General features: G+C 40.1%; 1 protein-coding gene across 3 annotated transcripts in view; it reads left to right on the top strand.

The window, feature by feature from the left end:
* Nucleotides 1–14,873, top strand: part of TOLLIP (toll interacting protein) — a 66,625-nt gene that overhangs the window by 7,314 nt on the left and 44,438 nt on the right. Inside the window, exons 1-2 of one of the 3 annotated variants that reach the window (XM_055722197.1) lie at nucleotides 8,549–8,620; nucleotides 9,194–9,345. The exons of 1 other annotated variant lie outside the window; for it this stretch is intronic. The gene's annotated coding sequence lies outside the window, so the exon portion shown is untranslated. Of the gene's footprint in view, nucleotides 1–1,080; nucleotides 1,176–8,548; nucleotides 8,621–9,193; nucleotides 9,346–14,873 lie in introns of those variants that run through there. One more of the 3 variants, XM_027808779.2, reaches the window with a different exon arrangement.

The raw sequence follows: 14,873 nt of genomic DNA, 5'->3' as shown, positions 1-14,873 counted from the left end.
TAGTAGGTCACATACACTTAAGGATAGATTGAGCCCTCTAGGCATGGGCTTGCCTCGGTTAAGGTACAGCATGTACTATAAGAGGAGAGTCCCAGAAAGTGCTTTTTTTCCTTCTCTAGCCTTTTCCACCATGATTTTTTCACATCTTTTCTCTGTGTCATCCTTTTTTGAGTGTCCAGAATTTCAGGAAATGCTAAGAAGATGGTCTCGATAGAGATAACGTTTCTTTGAGGGCTTCATAACAGCCAAATTCCAAATGCCATCTTTACTCTTTATACACCTAAATGTAAGAAAATGTCTACCCAGTGATTCACTATTAAAACATCAGATAAAAACCTATGGAATTTCCAGTTTGTCATGAGCTGGACAACTTTCCTTTCCTTTGCATCTTTTCTTTGCACAGCCCCTGAGATGGAGCTAGTTGATTGTAGAATGTCAAGTCTGTAAAATACAAAATTAAAAAAAAATATATCCTGGTGAAATCCTGAAATGTTTGCTAAATCTACGGTATTCATTATGGCAAGGTAGAAAAAAGTCTTAAGGGCTTCTCTCATGACAAGACTTGCATGACACTTGTTAGTAAAGAAAAAAGAAAGTTTGAATTCAATGTATGCCGTCATCAGCTCATACACATAGATCCCATTAATATTGACGAAAATCACATGGATGCACCAATGGGACAGTAGACCCGTAGCTGAGTTAAAAGTGTCTGCAGGAAAAGAGTAGCAAAATGATAGTGTCTGTACAATGTACCTCTCTTTCTCAGTGCTCCGGAAGATGCTTTTACATACCCTAACTCAGCAGCAGTTTTGTGCTTTTTTACTGATGGGAATTTTCAGACCCCAAGTTATTTCATTAGGTAATACCACCCATATTTAAAATGTCAGACTCAAACTGCATTTCCCAGTGTGAACGCTGAATACCAGTGCCCGAAGGAAAGTTTTATAGCATCGATTAACTGCAACCATTTGTAGAACTGACAAAGCGCTGCGTAAAAGGTTTATTCTGACTTTTAGATGTGAGTATTGTGCATCATTTTTATAACATGCAAGCCAACAATGATGTACTTTGTTACTGCAGGTCAGAAAAACTTCACCCCAGTGGATAAATCGCAGAGACTGACATTAGCAATCCCAGCACTTGCAAGGCACAGGATGAGAGAGACCACAGAAGAGGTATTTAATTGGGTTTTCCTCTTATCCCACTTCTGGTAAGAAAAACAAAATATACCTAAATGAAGAACACACAGCTCATGTGGGAAGAAATACCAGTGAAACAGGCCTGAACTGGAATGGTAGAAGTAAGCAAAATACCTGTAATGAAGTTAGATGAGAATAGTGTTGTATGTCTTTTAAAAGTCCAAAGACCAGGTCCTGAGCAGGTATAGGTAAACTTCTAAAAAATGTACCAAGTAAACAAACATCAGTGGTGGTGAAGTCAAGACCTGGCCTTAACACCGTTTCCATTCTGGTGGTCATTTTTACCAAAATTAACACATTTTTTTTAAAGGGCAATTACTGCTGCATGTATGTTCTTCATATTAGCATTTAAATATTATTAGATGCTATGCTACAGTTTGATGTAGATGTCCAAACTTGAGTAAGCGCTGTATCTTAAGAAGTACTGATCAGACATAAGAATGTGACAATCCTGCTCCCAGTGATGACTCTCTCCAGTTCACAAAGACAGGCATGTGCTACAGAGAAATAAAATAATTTACCCAGCATCGTTTGAGAGGTCTACAACTGAAACAGGGTTGAAAACAGATTTGGAGTCCCAATTCAGCAGCCACAAGGCAGCTTTTTTTCTCTATCTCTTGCCAAAAGCCATGAAATCTTTGAACACCCAAAAAGCAAAAAAACACCTAAAATACTTTCTGCTAAAGCTTAGAGACTTAGTATGGGGTCATGAAGTCCATCTGATTATTGATGATGTGAAATCAAGCTGACTATTTCAAAGGAGACAAGTAGAAACAACTTTGCCTGAAAAACAGAAAGAATCATGAAGAGTTTAAAACCACAAGGGTCAAATACTGTTGTTGTTCCCATTATAGCAAAAATTGTGTGATCAGTGACAATAGTTAAAGATACTTGTGACTCATAGGCACTTCGGATAGAGTTCTAGATGGCATAAATAGGAACAGGGACACACAGAGTAAGAAACATGACAGTAAGATATATAAAGACAGGAAAAGATTTGAGTCTACAGATACTGATACAAACGATACTGAATCCTGCCATTTGAGAGATCCTTCTGCAAAATGGACCTGTTTATATGTGACAGACTTCTGGCTCACTTTTTGACAAGTCAGTTCTGTGTGAACCTAAGTCAGATGTTTGAGTACCAAGATCACTTAAAAAAATTTCCACTCCACCTGTAAAGATTTGGATAATTGCAAGTCAAAAGCTTTTTGCCCTCTCATGCGGAAATCATGGTGGTAGCTCTGCCAGCATTAGTAACAGTACAATGCATTTAAGTTATTCCCAGCTACCTATACAACTGTGGAAAAGAATGTAGCACATTACCTTTGTGTTCTGTATTGTCTAAGGCAAGGTCTTGAAAACCAATACACACGAGTGACGTCAAACATGGAATTTCACAGATGGTTCTCCTAGCTGGTCAATAATTCTTGATGTCACAGATTCACAGTAGTGAATGATTGTCTATGCAGTGACAAGTGTATGGAGGGCACAACACACTTAAATTGGTGAGGTCTGGCACCTCCTGTCCGTACACCAGGTTTCCTTTTTATTTTCTCCCACATTTTAATCCGTCCTCCTGTTCGTGGGGCACCTAGTGCAAATGTGTGTTACTACCCTCTAGTGGTCAACGTCGCAAAGTTGAAAGTCCTCCTACTAAAGACAGCTGGGGTAGGGGGCCCTGATCTCAGATTGCAGGCAGGTTTTGTAGATAACACTATTGAGATCCACCCCAAAAATGCATTTGTGTGGCAGAATTGAAGCTTGTAAGCATGTGAACAAATCCATTATACACAACCTGGCACAGGCTGCCCAGAGACACTGTGGATGCCCCATCCCTGGATGGGGCTTGGAGCAACCTGGTCTAGTGGAAGGTGTCCCTGCCCACGGCACGGGGTTGGAACTAGGTGATCTTTTAAAGTCCCTTCCAACCCAAACCATTCCATGGTTCTGTGGTTCTGTGTGTGTTCTCCTAGCCTTCGGGGGTAGGCTGGGTACAGTGGAGTTACAGGTAATAACTCTAACGCTAAAACAGGCCAGAGTTCTCTTTGCTTACATCTGTGGCTCCTCAGAGAACAGAGCCCCTGTGAATGGCATCTCCAAAATTCTTCTGGGTCTTCTCTGTTGATTGCTTAGGTGTTTACACAACAGATCCCTATGGCTGCATCTAATCATAACTCAACTGTCAATCACTTTTCAGCATTGGGAGCAGTGATTTTCTATTATCAGTTCGAACTCCTTTAGGTATTAGTGTAATATATAGCATGGCATGAATACTGGGTCTGAAAGTACAAACAGACAAGCTCAGATCTTCAGCTAATGTAAATTAGTATCAGTACCACTGACCTCATGGATCATATTATTTGAAGTGAAGAGGAACTCCCCTGTCCAGTGAACTTTTAGCTTTCTATTTAAGCAGAGCTGCTAGTAGTTTGACACACACTTCATTTTTTAAAACTTTAATGACGATTATGTGCAATTCCCGGAAATATTTAAACAGCACATTTAAGCCTCCTTTGATCATGAAATGGTTAAACATGTGAAAACACACTACAAAAGACTTGAACAGAGCTTTCTTGACTGGACTAATGCCAAAGCTATAAACCAATATCTTGATGCTGAAAGCTATGAACAGCTACATGAGTGGCTTAGGATTGCATCTTAAGAGCAATTTGTATGCATTATTCTGCATAACTGTACATCTGGTGACAATAGAAAACATGGTGCATAAACAGGCATAGCCAGGGTTACAGACAATAAATTCAGGCAATCACTGGCCTTTTCTGTATCGAAGCTATTGGGGTTCCCTCTAACAGCCAGGCTATCCTTGATAAAAAAGCACTATCAGAGCCTTCTAGGGCAGACAAGGAGTCAAAAGCCACAAACAAATTTGCTTTACTACTTTGGGGAGGAATGGGTAAAGGCTGTGGAACAGAATAGCATCTGTGGGCTCTCTCACTTCCCTTCAACCCCTATTATCTGCAAATAACAAGATTTTAGCTTTCTCGGTCACTGTCACCGTGGAGACCATGGTTCCCTCAACTGTGCAATGCAGCCAGATACCCACCTTTGTGAAACTGCAGGCGAAGTATCCTTTTCAGCCTGCCAAAGCCACAGTGTGGTTGGCAACACGGGACAAAGAACCAAAGTAAGAAATAATCACGGGAAAATGATTGCAGTAAAGTGATTTTTATGCTGTGGTATCCATTTCTAGTAGTAGAAAAAGAAGTCTCCCTCCATAACATGCACTTCATGAGTTCCCATTGCTGCCGAAGGTATTTTTTTCCATAGAAATGCAGAAACACCAGTTTCTGAGGAACTTTGATTGCTCTGAAACGAAAGCATTCTGCTTACAGTGCATAAAGGCATTTCATGGGGAGCCCTGTACTGCGTAAGTCAGAGTGCAGGATGGACACCTAGAGAAGAAGCTTTCTTTTAAACAAGTTGCACTGAGATGTTTCATTTCTCTTGTTTCTTTTTTTTCCCCAAAGCAACTTCTTATTTTACATAATGAAAATTAAAGTGATACTGTGTATGTTCAAAAGAGTTGTCTGTTACTTGTAGCTCTGACGCAGCTTTAGCTTTGGACAGGGAGTTGCAATTAGCATATGGTGGAGAGTCTGATGTTTGAGCTGTAGGTGGTGGTGTTGCGTTATGGGAGTTTAAGTTCAGTGAGGGTGGACTACTTAAAAGGAGGACATAGAGGCAAATTGGGGTAGCTAATGAATCAGTTGCCTTCAGCTGCTTGACAATAATCAGCTTTCCTTTATCCTCAGTTGCCTACGTAACATCTTTTAGAAATGTGAATAAATATGCAAGTCTTACATTTCAACATGATTTAGGAACAGAGGTAGCACAGCAATGCAAGCATAAGTGGACAGATGCCAGTCAAATAATGGGAGAGGTTATCTTTATGAAGAAAGTGCTTAATGACAATTCTGTTCACCATTTTGCCATCTTTATGTAAACTCATTCTTCAGTAATGTGGTGTTTTAGATTTCAAAGTACATTTTGCAGTAGACTTTTTGGTTTCAGTCAACATAATGCGCAATTTGTCTTGCAGGCAGAGTCTAATCTAACACCCAATAGAGATAATTGACTTGAGTGAGATTTGCATACACAGGAATCCCATTGGTTTAGTATTTGTATACAAATCAAGGAATTAGATCTTACATCTCTATGAACTGATACAGCCACTGTTCCTATTTACAGGAATTTTGACTTACCTTGTGGCTTAGAACTTGTACGTAAAAACATCCATCTCGCTTCATTAGTAACTTATTCTTTGTTACAACACTGTATTTACACTGATTTCCACTGGCAGAAAGGAGACAAGCACTGAGGCCTCTGCATTTGCTGCATGAAAAATGATACTTTCAGCTCCAGCCCATAAACTGGTACCAGAGTGGCTTCCTTGTGTGGAGTCGAACTGACAGACACGCAGGGATATCGTCATTCTCTTCCACATAGCTGTTGCTAGGTGCCTGTCGGTAAAGCTCTCAGCCCCCACCATCACTTGTGGGCAGATCTGTGGCCAACAAGTCAGTGATAAACGGGAATAACAGCCCTGCTTCTCCCCTGCAGTTGTTGATATGAAACCGTATATGAGTTCATGTCATGCAAAAAACCCTTTCCAAAATCCCCCCGAATAAAAAATCTTATTTGGGACCCCCAGCACGTGAACAAAGGATTTTTTCTATAGCCTCTGAGATTTGGCAATGGGCTGGTGTCCCCCTGCAGCATTAGGCAGGCATGGTCCGTTCTTTGCTCAACACAGCAACTTAGCCACAAGGGCATAAGGTATAGTTAGCTGAGTCTTTGCAAAGATTTGCAGATGGAAGATGCACTATGGAAAGAGTGAAGAGAAAGCAGGAAATACTGAAAGCAAACTGGAGCCCCTTGGTCTTTCAAGAAAGAATGTCACCTTCACCATGCTTTTGTCTAAAGGTACCTTAAAGAGCAACAGCCTGAGAAGGGTGAAGTTAAACAAAAATTTGAGGCTGAGAAATTACTCTGGATACAGAGAGTCACAGGCACAAATTCGGTCATGCATTTAAGTGGACGCTTAGAATTAAGCAGTTGGAGTGCTTACTTAGAGCAATTTCCAGACAAAGACGGTACTTAGACGTCACTCTGGGGACATTCAACTCAGACTGTGCTTAACCTAGGTTTTTCCTCCTTCATCATGCTCTGAGGAAGCCTGCATTGCTCCCAACTCTTCTGGGGATATGGAAAAGTGAATATGAGGATATTGGTATGAGAAGCTGTCAGTCTCTTAGGCTGTAGTTTTGTTTTTCTTCCCTGGTGACAGAGCTTTCTGTGTCCTCCTGGCAGACACTATTCAGCTTAATCATCATTTAAACAGCCGGTTCATTACTCTCATGAGTTTTCATGCCAGCTAACAGTTTTAGAGTCGCTTTTCCCTGATCACACTAAGACATTCAGATCCCTTCTTCATTTTCCTTTGCTTGATCTCCACAAATGCTGACACATGCTAACTTGACTCAAGCTTGTTGCTAACCCAAATAATCATAACAATTGCTAACCTCCATTTAATGTCTTCAAAGAGGGGATTTTGGTAGTTTTTTTGCTATCTGAAAAGTTGGATGTATCTGTGTTATTTGTCAGGAAGGTCATTCAAGTCCAATTCAAAAGTGTCACAGATGACAGATCTCTGGTAGGATACTTTTTAATTAATTTAACTTAATCTACTTAATGGATTTACTTGTAAGTTATCAGAAAATTCACTCAGAGCTTATGTGCTGTAAGTTTGGGGATGATACATGGAGTCTTTTTGCATACTGCATAGAGGCTGATGCCTTGTTTTTGTTTAAAAAGCAGTGTTGTGGAAATGTATTCAGCAGTGGTTTTGCTGTTTTTCGTATAACACTAGCCTCATCACTAAGGTTTCAAAAGCCAGACAGCTTTAAAGTTGGGAAGTTCCCAAGTTTAAGCTGATTGTAGTGTAACACAATTGCATGTCAGAATTACATTATTTTTTTTGTCTGACCATACCTCTTTTAGTGCAAGAGTGTTTAATTTTAGCTAACAAAATTAATTTCATTATTATTGCTAAGTGGTTAGCAGACCTTACTTATTTACTGAATATTAATGGAATCCTTATAAAAAGACAATTACTGATTTCCCCTTTGGTTTTTCTATGGTCGTCATCACTGTAGTGTGCCAGAACTTCACACTTTTTTCCCTACAACATTCTTGTTAGCTATTTTTATTCATATTTTCCAGATGGAAATTGAGACAAGACTGGTTTAAATGGAAATTGTTTAGTCACTTTGTGTTGGGCATTGTAAATTAAATAGTTCTCATTGATGCTAATTTTAGCTGCAGATTCTTAGTACACCTGATCAGATACTTAAGGAGTAGGAAGCAATTAATGAGCACATGTCAAATATGTGACTTCTTATCTTGCAGTGTGTTATCTGAGGAGTATCACAGTGGTAGGGAAAGAATACAGTTTCCCAGGGTATCAATGATGACCTTAGGCATGAGCCCATTCTGTCCTCTTCTTAGCATCCCCAGCTCCATTTGCCTTGGCAACATCCCCCACCTTCCAGCCTTGGTAACAAATGGGGAAATATCATGTGGAACCAAGAAACAGCAATGAAATTTGAACTAATATATATAAAGAGAATGGAAGCATTGGAATTTAGTTGTGAAGAGCCCGGAGGGAATACTTGGTAAAGTTACTAACAACAGACAGACTCCTTAACTGCCCAGATACTTCATATGCTGTCCAATAGTTGCATTGCCAAAAAGGGGCTAGGTCTCTGCTGGAATTGGTGTATGATATCCTTTGAAACAGATGCATTGATTTGTGCTTCATTTAGGTTTGTGCTGACAGTGAGAATCTGTCCCAGGAATACCCGACTCCTGACTTCCATCACACCCTTTGAGGGCTACTGAATGCACAGCAAGACAATAATTAGTATTAATATTCTCAGTGACTAACTGGAGAAGAAAGATGGAGCAGGGTTGTTGTGTTGGCCGGAGAAAAGGAACCTAAGTCAGTGAGAACTGGGGAAAACCTAACTAAAATAAACATAATTTGGACTAAATTAGTGAAATACAAGTAAACCACTGTAACGATGGAGGGGTAGGGGCTGCTTGTTTTCTTTTCTGTTTTCCCTGTGAATTTACCAAAAAATAATTGGTGAAGAAAGGAACTGTGGCAAAAGTAATTCAGCATAAAAAACACGGGACTGTGTATACTTCTCTAATTGATCATGGTTTACATCAAAACCTAATATTGTTTATACTCAAGTGATCTGGGGCTTACTATTTCATGTGGGTTTAGTATGACTGTCTTTGTGTTTACTTTAATGGAATGTGGAGCTTGACATCTTTACAGTGCTCCTTCTTCTGAAGAAATTGTGAAGTGGAAGGTGAACATGCTCAACTATGTAATGGAATTTTTTTTTTGTTTTAATTTCTTCTGTTGTTTGTTTTGAAAAACCAGAAGTATATTGCATCCCAAACATTATATGAAGGATAACGTGGAGGTACAAGTAGTCATTTAAAAAAGCTTTTAAAATGAAACTAATAGTAAAATATTGAACAATTATGCAAAGCATTCAAGATTGATCTAATTCATTGCATGGAGCTCATAGTTCTGTAACTCTGTCTGCTTTATGAAAATATTATTATTCTTTACAGCAGTTGTCAACATTTAACTAGCTTGGATTTTTTGTAAGAGCTTTTTCTATGGCTGTTCCTTTTCATAGGTCTGATCTAGAGCCACTGAAACTAATGGGAATTTTTCAGGTGACAGTGCTTTGCACCAGAAAAGCATTACTCTGCCTCTTGCCCCAAAAGAACTAAATACATAGCAATTACTAAATGGATATAAGTTTGTTAAAGGCCCTGTGCAGAGGAGACTCATGCCCTGCTGTTCATTCCTACCCTACGAACTACAGATATGTGTAATTTGTAGTAAAGTTGCACTAACCAATTTCTTTCCCTTTTACGAAACGCAGATTTTATCCAAGTGTTTCCAGTCCTCACCCCATCCCTGTGGAAAGCATTCTGTCTGTGACCTCTTTGATTTATAGTCAGAGAATTCCCACAGAAGCACCCCTAGAAATCTCAGCCAGGACAGTTTCAAAGGAATCAAAAGGCAGTCCCTCTGGTAAGCATATTCCATAAATTTAGGGATTTACAGGTTGATCCTAGTATTTTAAACTCCATTTAGAAACCTAGTGGCAGCTGCTACAGACCCAGAAATATTGGTGTCATAATAATTTTGTCATGATGGTGCTTTGAAAATTGGTCATAGAATTGTTCCTCAGCTTGAGTTTCCCAGGGGCACTAAGATAAAGTGTAATGCAGCTAAATAATCTTGAAGCAATAGAAGGAGGGATTACTCTGGCAGAGATTACCTCTGGAAGAGAGAGTTGCACTCTTCTCACCAGATACAGATGAGAATATTGATAATAAATCTGACTGAGAAAAGCTTTAGCATCCTTCTCTTTTATCTAAACAGTAGAATCCAGCTGATATGTTTCTAAGCTAATGAGGCCATCATATAGGACACTTTTGTGGTGGCTATGCAGCACTAGAGAACCTAGCCTGGTGTTTAGATTGTGTAAATCAGCTCTGTTATCTCCTCACTAAATTGGCAAGTACTGTCATTCCCAAAGCCTCCAATAGCTTCAGGAATCAAGCTGCCATCCCTAACTTTATACCTCTGCTTCAGGACAAAATGAAAGTGCTTCTCTTAATACCTAGAAATCCTTTGTCCTCACCCCACTCATTATTACAATGTCTTGAAATTCAGCTAGAATGCTTAAGTAACTGAAGAATAATCTCCAGAGATTAAGAGATCTGCAACAAAAACAATAGGAAAGTGATCCCTAGAGTAGGGGGCTTTGTGATTCTTCTTTTGTTTATATAAGTCCATAGCAGCTTCACAGAAGTTACAGCAGCAGAAAAATCAAATGACAAGAGCCTCCAGCCCCACAATTACTGCTATTTAATTACATCTTTTAAAATGAGGATTTTCCAATGTAAAAGGGGAATTTGAAAGTGGAGGGAGAGGCTTGTGTGAGTTTTTCACAAAAGGCCCTTATATTTCCTGTTACCTGCTTTTGTTGATCTGCTTTTATATCAGTTTTTATGTTGTGTTTTGTTGTTTTTTTTTAAACTTAGTGACCTACCCTTATCCCATATGAGGAAAAGATTTGGGGGTTAGTCTTTTTACTAGACCTCTGTAAAACTAGAAATGATGGACACATGTTTATAAATCTGCATAGTCTTCATAGACTTTTCTTCCTTACAGACTGAGAGCTTCTTTACCTGTTTAAGTATCATCAGGTACAGCTCCAGAGATATCTGCACTATCTCTGCAGACAGCCATTTGGTTTCCCCTTTCTTGGCAGTCAGTCATTTCACTGTTGTTCTGGGCTGAGCAGACACATAGGTCTTGGATTTGCCCAGGCCAGAGATTAGATCGCATTTAAGTGGCACTGCAATTATAACATTTTCTTCTTTCCTCTCTTCTCAGCTTCCAGATTTGCTTCCTATGCTGCCTTCTTCAGCTTCCAAAGTGTTAATTCCTTTACTGTTTCAAGTAGCCCAGCCCAAAGCATCTTCCTTTCCATAACCTGTTTCTTTCCTAAACTGACAGATATTTTTTCCCCTCTGAATCTTTTGCAGTCTTCATTTTCTGTCCATCATGTTTTTCAGTCAGTCTGCCTGACAAATCCTCCCTCACTGTGCTCCCAAAAACTTGGCTTTTGATCCAGTGTTCAGCCATTTCACCTCTGGGCTTCCAGTGCTGTAACTTGGAAGATACAGCAATAAAGCAAGCACAAGGAAGACTAATCCCTGAAATGGACTAGGTAGTTCTCCTTCCTATTCTCCCCCAAGGCAAACACATTGACATTTGGAGTTAAGTTAAATTCTGACTATATAAAAAGAAACTCCAGCTTACCTATAAAGTTTCTAATGGCTAGCACTGAGAGTCCCTCAGAGGGCAAAAACTGGGGCAGAACTTGCTGCAAATTCATAGTAAATTTCTCTGGGTAATGGCAGGGAAATCATTCTTCCTTTATATAAGCAAATCTTACTGTGCTCAGGCACTCTAAGGAAAGCTATTAATCCTGGGCCTGATCTGTCTTATACTAGTGTAAATCAGAAGGAAATCCCCTGAAGTCAGAGAAGTTACAAAAATGCATAAAATAATCTTAAATTATTACTAAGGCCAGGAACCCTGTTATGAAAATATGGACTAAGCCTCTGCCTCTCCATGCAAGTTGGCACTTCTAAACTTGCTAACATGAGGAGCAATGTGATCTAGCAGGCAGAGCACAGAAATAAGAGCTGGGAGGCCTTGACTGTATTCCTGGCTCTGACAGTGACATATTAGGTGACAATGAGCAGATTATTTTACTTTTGTAAGCCAACACTTCCCCTTTCACCCTTGGTCTTGTTGGTCTGTAAATTCTTTGGTCTCAACAGGACCTTTTAAGTCTGTCATAATGTAAGTAATAACGAACTGACCCTTGCGAAGACTAATTCTGAAAGAAAATTAAATGGGACTTAGATATACTGAAGTTACTTAAGAATCAGAAATAACATATCAAGGTATTGTTTATTAGCACTGGGATTATATAACGCCAGAGCAATGAGGCTGTTTTGTTACTGCAAGACTCATTTGTCACAACAGTCACAATGTTTTCTTAACATGACAAGAGATCGGTCTATCTAACTTGCAATTAGGGACTAAAAAAAAAAGCTTGACGAAAAGATCTGACCTTAATTTCAAAAATTAACACTGTGACAAAATACAAACGAAGTGCATTTTCAGTTTAATTAAAATGCCACAATTACAATGTAAATAATTGTATTTTATTAATCATTGGCATTCAAGCTTGAGACTGGAGCAATACTAATGATAATTAAGTTGCTGGTGCAGAGTATGGCGCCTTAATAATTACATAGTAGTTGATACAGAGTGCTAACTAAAACTGGGAAGTTCTGCATAGCAATTATGTTATCTAAGGCTGCTAATTAGTTATGTTAATTTAGAATTACTTTAGTTTCCTGTGTAGACTGGGCTTGTTAAACTGCAAGTCCCCATTGTCACTTCTGTCATACGCAACAGAACTGTTGCTCTCTTTCCCTTTCCATTGAAGTTTACACAATGACGTTTCACATCATCAAAGCATTCTCTAAGGGAGATGATTCTACAGCATCTTATACTGTATTTGTTAGTTACTTGTCTGGCATGTGCAGGTAGCAGCATGTTTATAGCTCAGGATGCTTAATCACGAAAAGGGCTCTTCTGATTGTTAGTGTCAAAGCGGAGTCCACTTTCAAAAGTCATTACTAGTCCTTTTTACAGACAGAAAATAAAAAGGTTATTTTAAGGGATATCAAAAGAATGAGGACAAGAAACTAAGCTGGTCCAGAGACAGAATTAAAGCAGTCATTGGTAATTCCTGCTTGCAGTTATAATGTTGAGGACTGTGTTTTAAGATCTGGGCTCCTGAGTCAAGATATGGGCAAGGAGCTGTGAAGCCTGAAATGCCAAATCATTTGAGCTGAATGTAGTGTAAAGTAGACGTTGCAAATAGCTTGAGTGCACTAGGTCTCAAATGTAAAGAGAAATTGAGAAAATACCCTGCAAGGGAAAGTGAACTGGACAAAAGGCCCCACTTGTCAATTTAAAATTCTCCAGAAATATAGACATCAAATGGAGGAATATTAATGAGTACTTTCCTTCCATCTGCAAGGAATGACTGTTAGGAAAAGGAAAACAGAGGTGCAGTCGTCTTTCAGATACCGCTTGAGTGGCTGGGAGTCAGTAACCAAGTGTCCCAACTCCTTTTACCATCCCATGACAGAGTGGTTGTCCCCCAGTTTGGGAATGGGTGACATTTCTTCTTTACACCTTCTCATTGGGTTGTTACAGATAGCCATAAGATCTCCTCTTTGCCTTCTCTTCCTAAGACTACAAAAACCCACTTCCCTCAGCCTTTCCTAATACCTTTTATGTATATATATAAGCCAAGATCCACAAGGGCATTTGGGCAACCCACTCAACTCCATCACCTAAATGCCGTTATGCATCATGGCCTGATTTATGAACACCAGACAGTCTCTTTGTTTCTTAGACAAGTAAGTTGCTTTGCCCCTTTTGTGGAGTAGCTTACACCCACTGGAGGCAAAACCTTCTTTAACTGATCCTTCCATTCCCTGCCTTTTTGATCTTAATAGAGAGAAATACATACTCCCTATGTATTCACACAGTGCTTTAAGGGATAGGGGACGATGGTGACAAGTTCCTGCCCGGCGCAGCAGGTGAGTCTCTTCCATGACTACCCCACCTTCCCGGGTGCCCTTGTGTAATAGGTACAAGGTTCTGCAAGTGGAACCACACCGTGGTGAGGACGATGGTTCATCTAGGCTGGAGCTGTCTTCGAGGTTAAGTTGTCCTAGGCCCTACATCAAAACACTTTATTAAAAAAAAGAAAAAGAAAAAAAATGGTTTGTTGTCATAGGACACCCTCTTCTGAGGGGAACAGAAAGTCCAGTTTGCCTTCTTAGGGAAGTGTGCAGCCTTCCTGGGGCCCAGGTTAAAGATGTGATGAGATGAAACTTCCTACCCTGGTATAGCCCTTGAATTATTATCCATTAATGCTTTTTCATGTAGGCCGTGATGAAGTTGCAATAAGAAGTCCAAGAACCATCAAATTAGACTTCAGGGCCTTGAGACAACTGGTTAGGGGATCAGAAGCACAAGTAGTGTTCTCCTCTGTCCTTCCAGTTGCAGGGAATGATGAGGAAAGAAAGAAGATGACCTAGCAGATCAATAACTGGCTCTGAGACTGGTGTCAACAGCAAAATTTAGGGTTTTTCAATCACAGGTTGGTCTACACGACACCAGGCCTGCTGGCGACAGGTAGGGTACACCTGTCTCAAAGGGGAAAAAGGATCTTTGTGCAGGAGTTGGCAGGGCTCATTGGAAGAGCTTTAAAATGGATTTGTAGGGGGAAAGTGATAAAACCAGGCTTGCCAGAAATAAGCCTGGGGGCAGCAAGCCAGCGTTTGAGAGATGGTGTGCTAGCAAGGTCCTTCAGTCTGCCCCATGATGTGCTGAGTACATGAGAGCACATCTGAAATGTCCTGTACTAATGTGTGCAGCATCCCAGCCATCTCAGTGCAGGTATGGGATGGAGATCCACATGGCAGCAAAGACGCAAGGGTTGCTGATGTGTTAGAAACCATGTAAGCACCTGAGAACAGTCGCATAGGAATTGGAGCTTCTCCCCACAAAAAGGTGTCAGGATCAATAGCCCAACGTAAGTGTGTCTACACCGGTCTGTGCAGCAAGGGCAACAAAGAGGAGCTGGATGCCATTTGTGCAGCTGTAAAACTGTGACGTAGTTGCTCTCACGGAACCATGGTGGGATGACTCACACAACTGGAGTGCTGCAATGGATGGCTACAGGCTCTTCAGATCTTGATGATCTTAAGCGTCTTTTCCAACCTAGATGTTTCTGATTCTATTCCTTCATGTCTTTAGAGAAACAATCTGAGTGCGGCCAACATGGAATTGCAAAGAATGTGCCTTTTTCTTTTCTCCTTTCTATTGGCAGAGTAAGGGATACAAATCAACATTTTGTGCTAATGCAATGGCAACATCAAGAGCTT

The sequence above is a fragment of the Falco cherrug genome, chromosome 10, assembly GCF_023634085.1.
Source record: "Falco cherrug isolate bFalChe1 chromosome 10, bFalChe1.pri, whole genome shotgun sequence".
In the NCBI taxonomy this organism is placed as follows: domain Eukaryota; kingdom Metazoa; phylum Chordata; class Aves; order Falconiformes; family Falconidae; genus Falco; species Falco cherrug.
The sequence above is the reverse complement of the archived record's forward strand: the minus strand, read 5'-3'. Positions and strand labels throughout refer to the sequence as shown.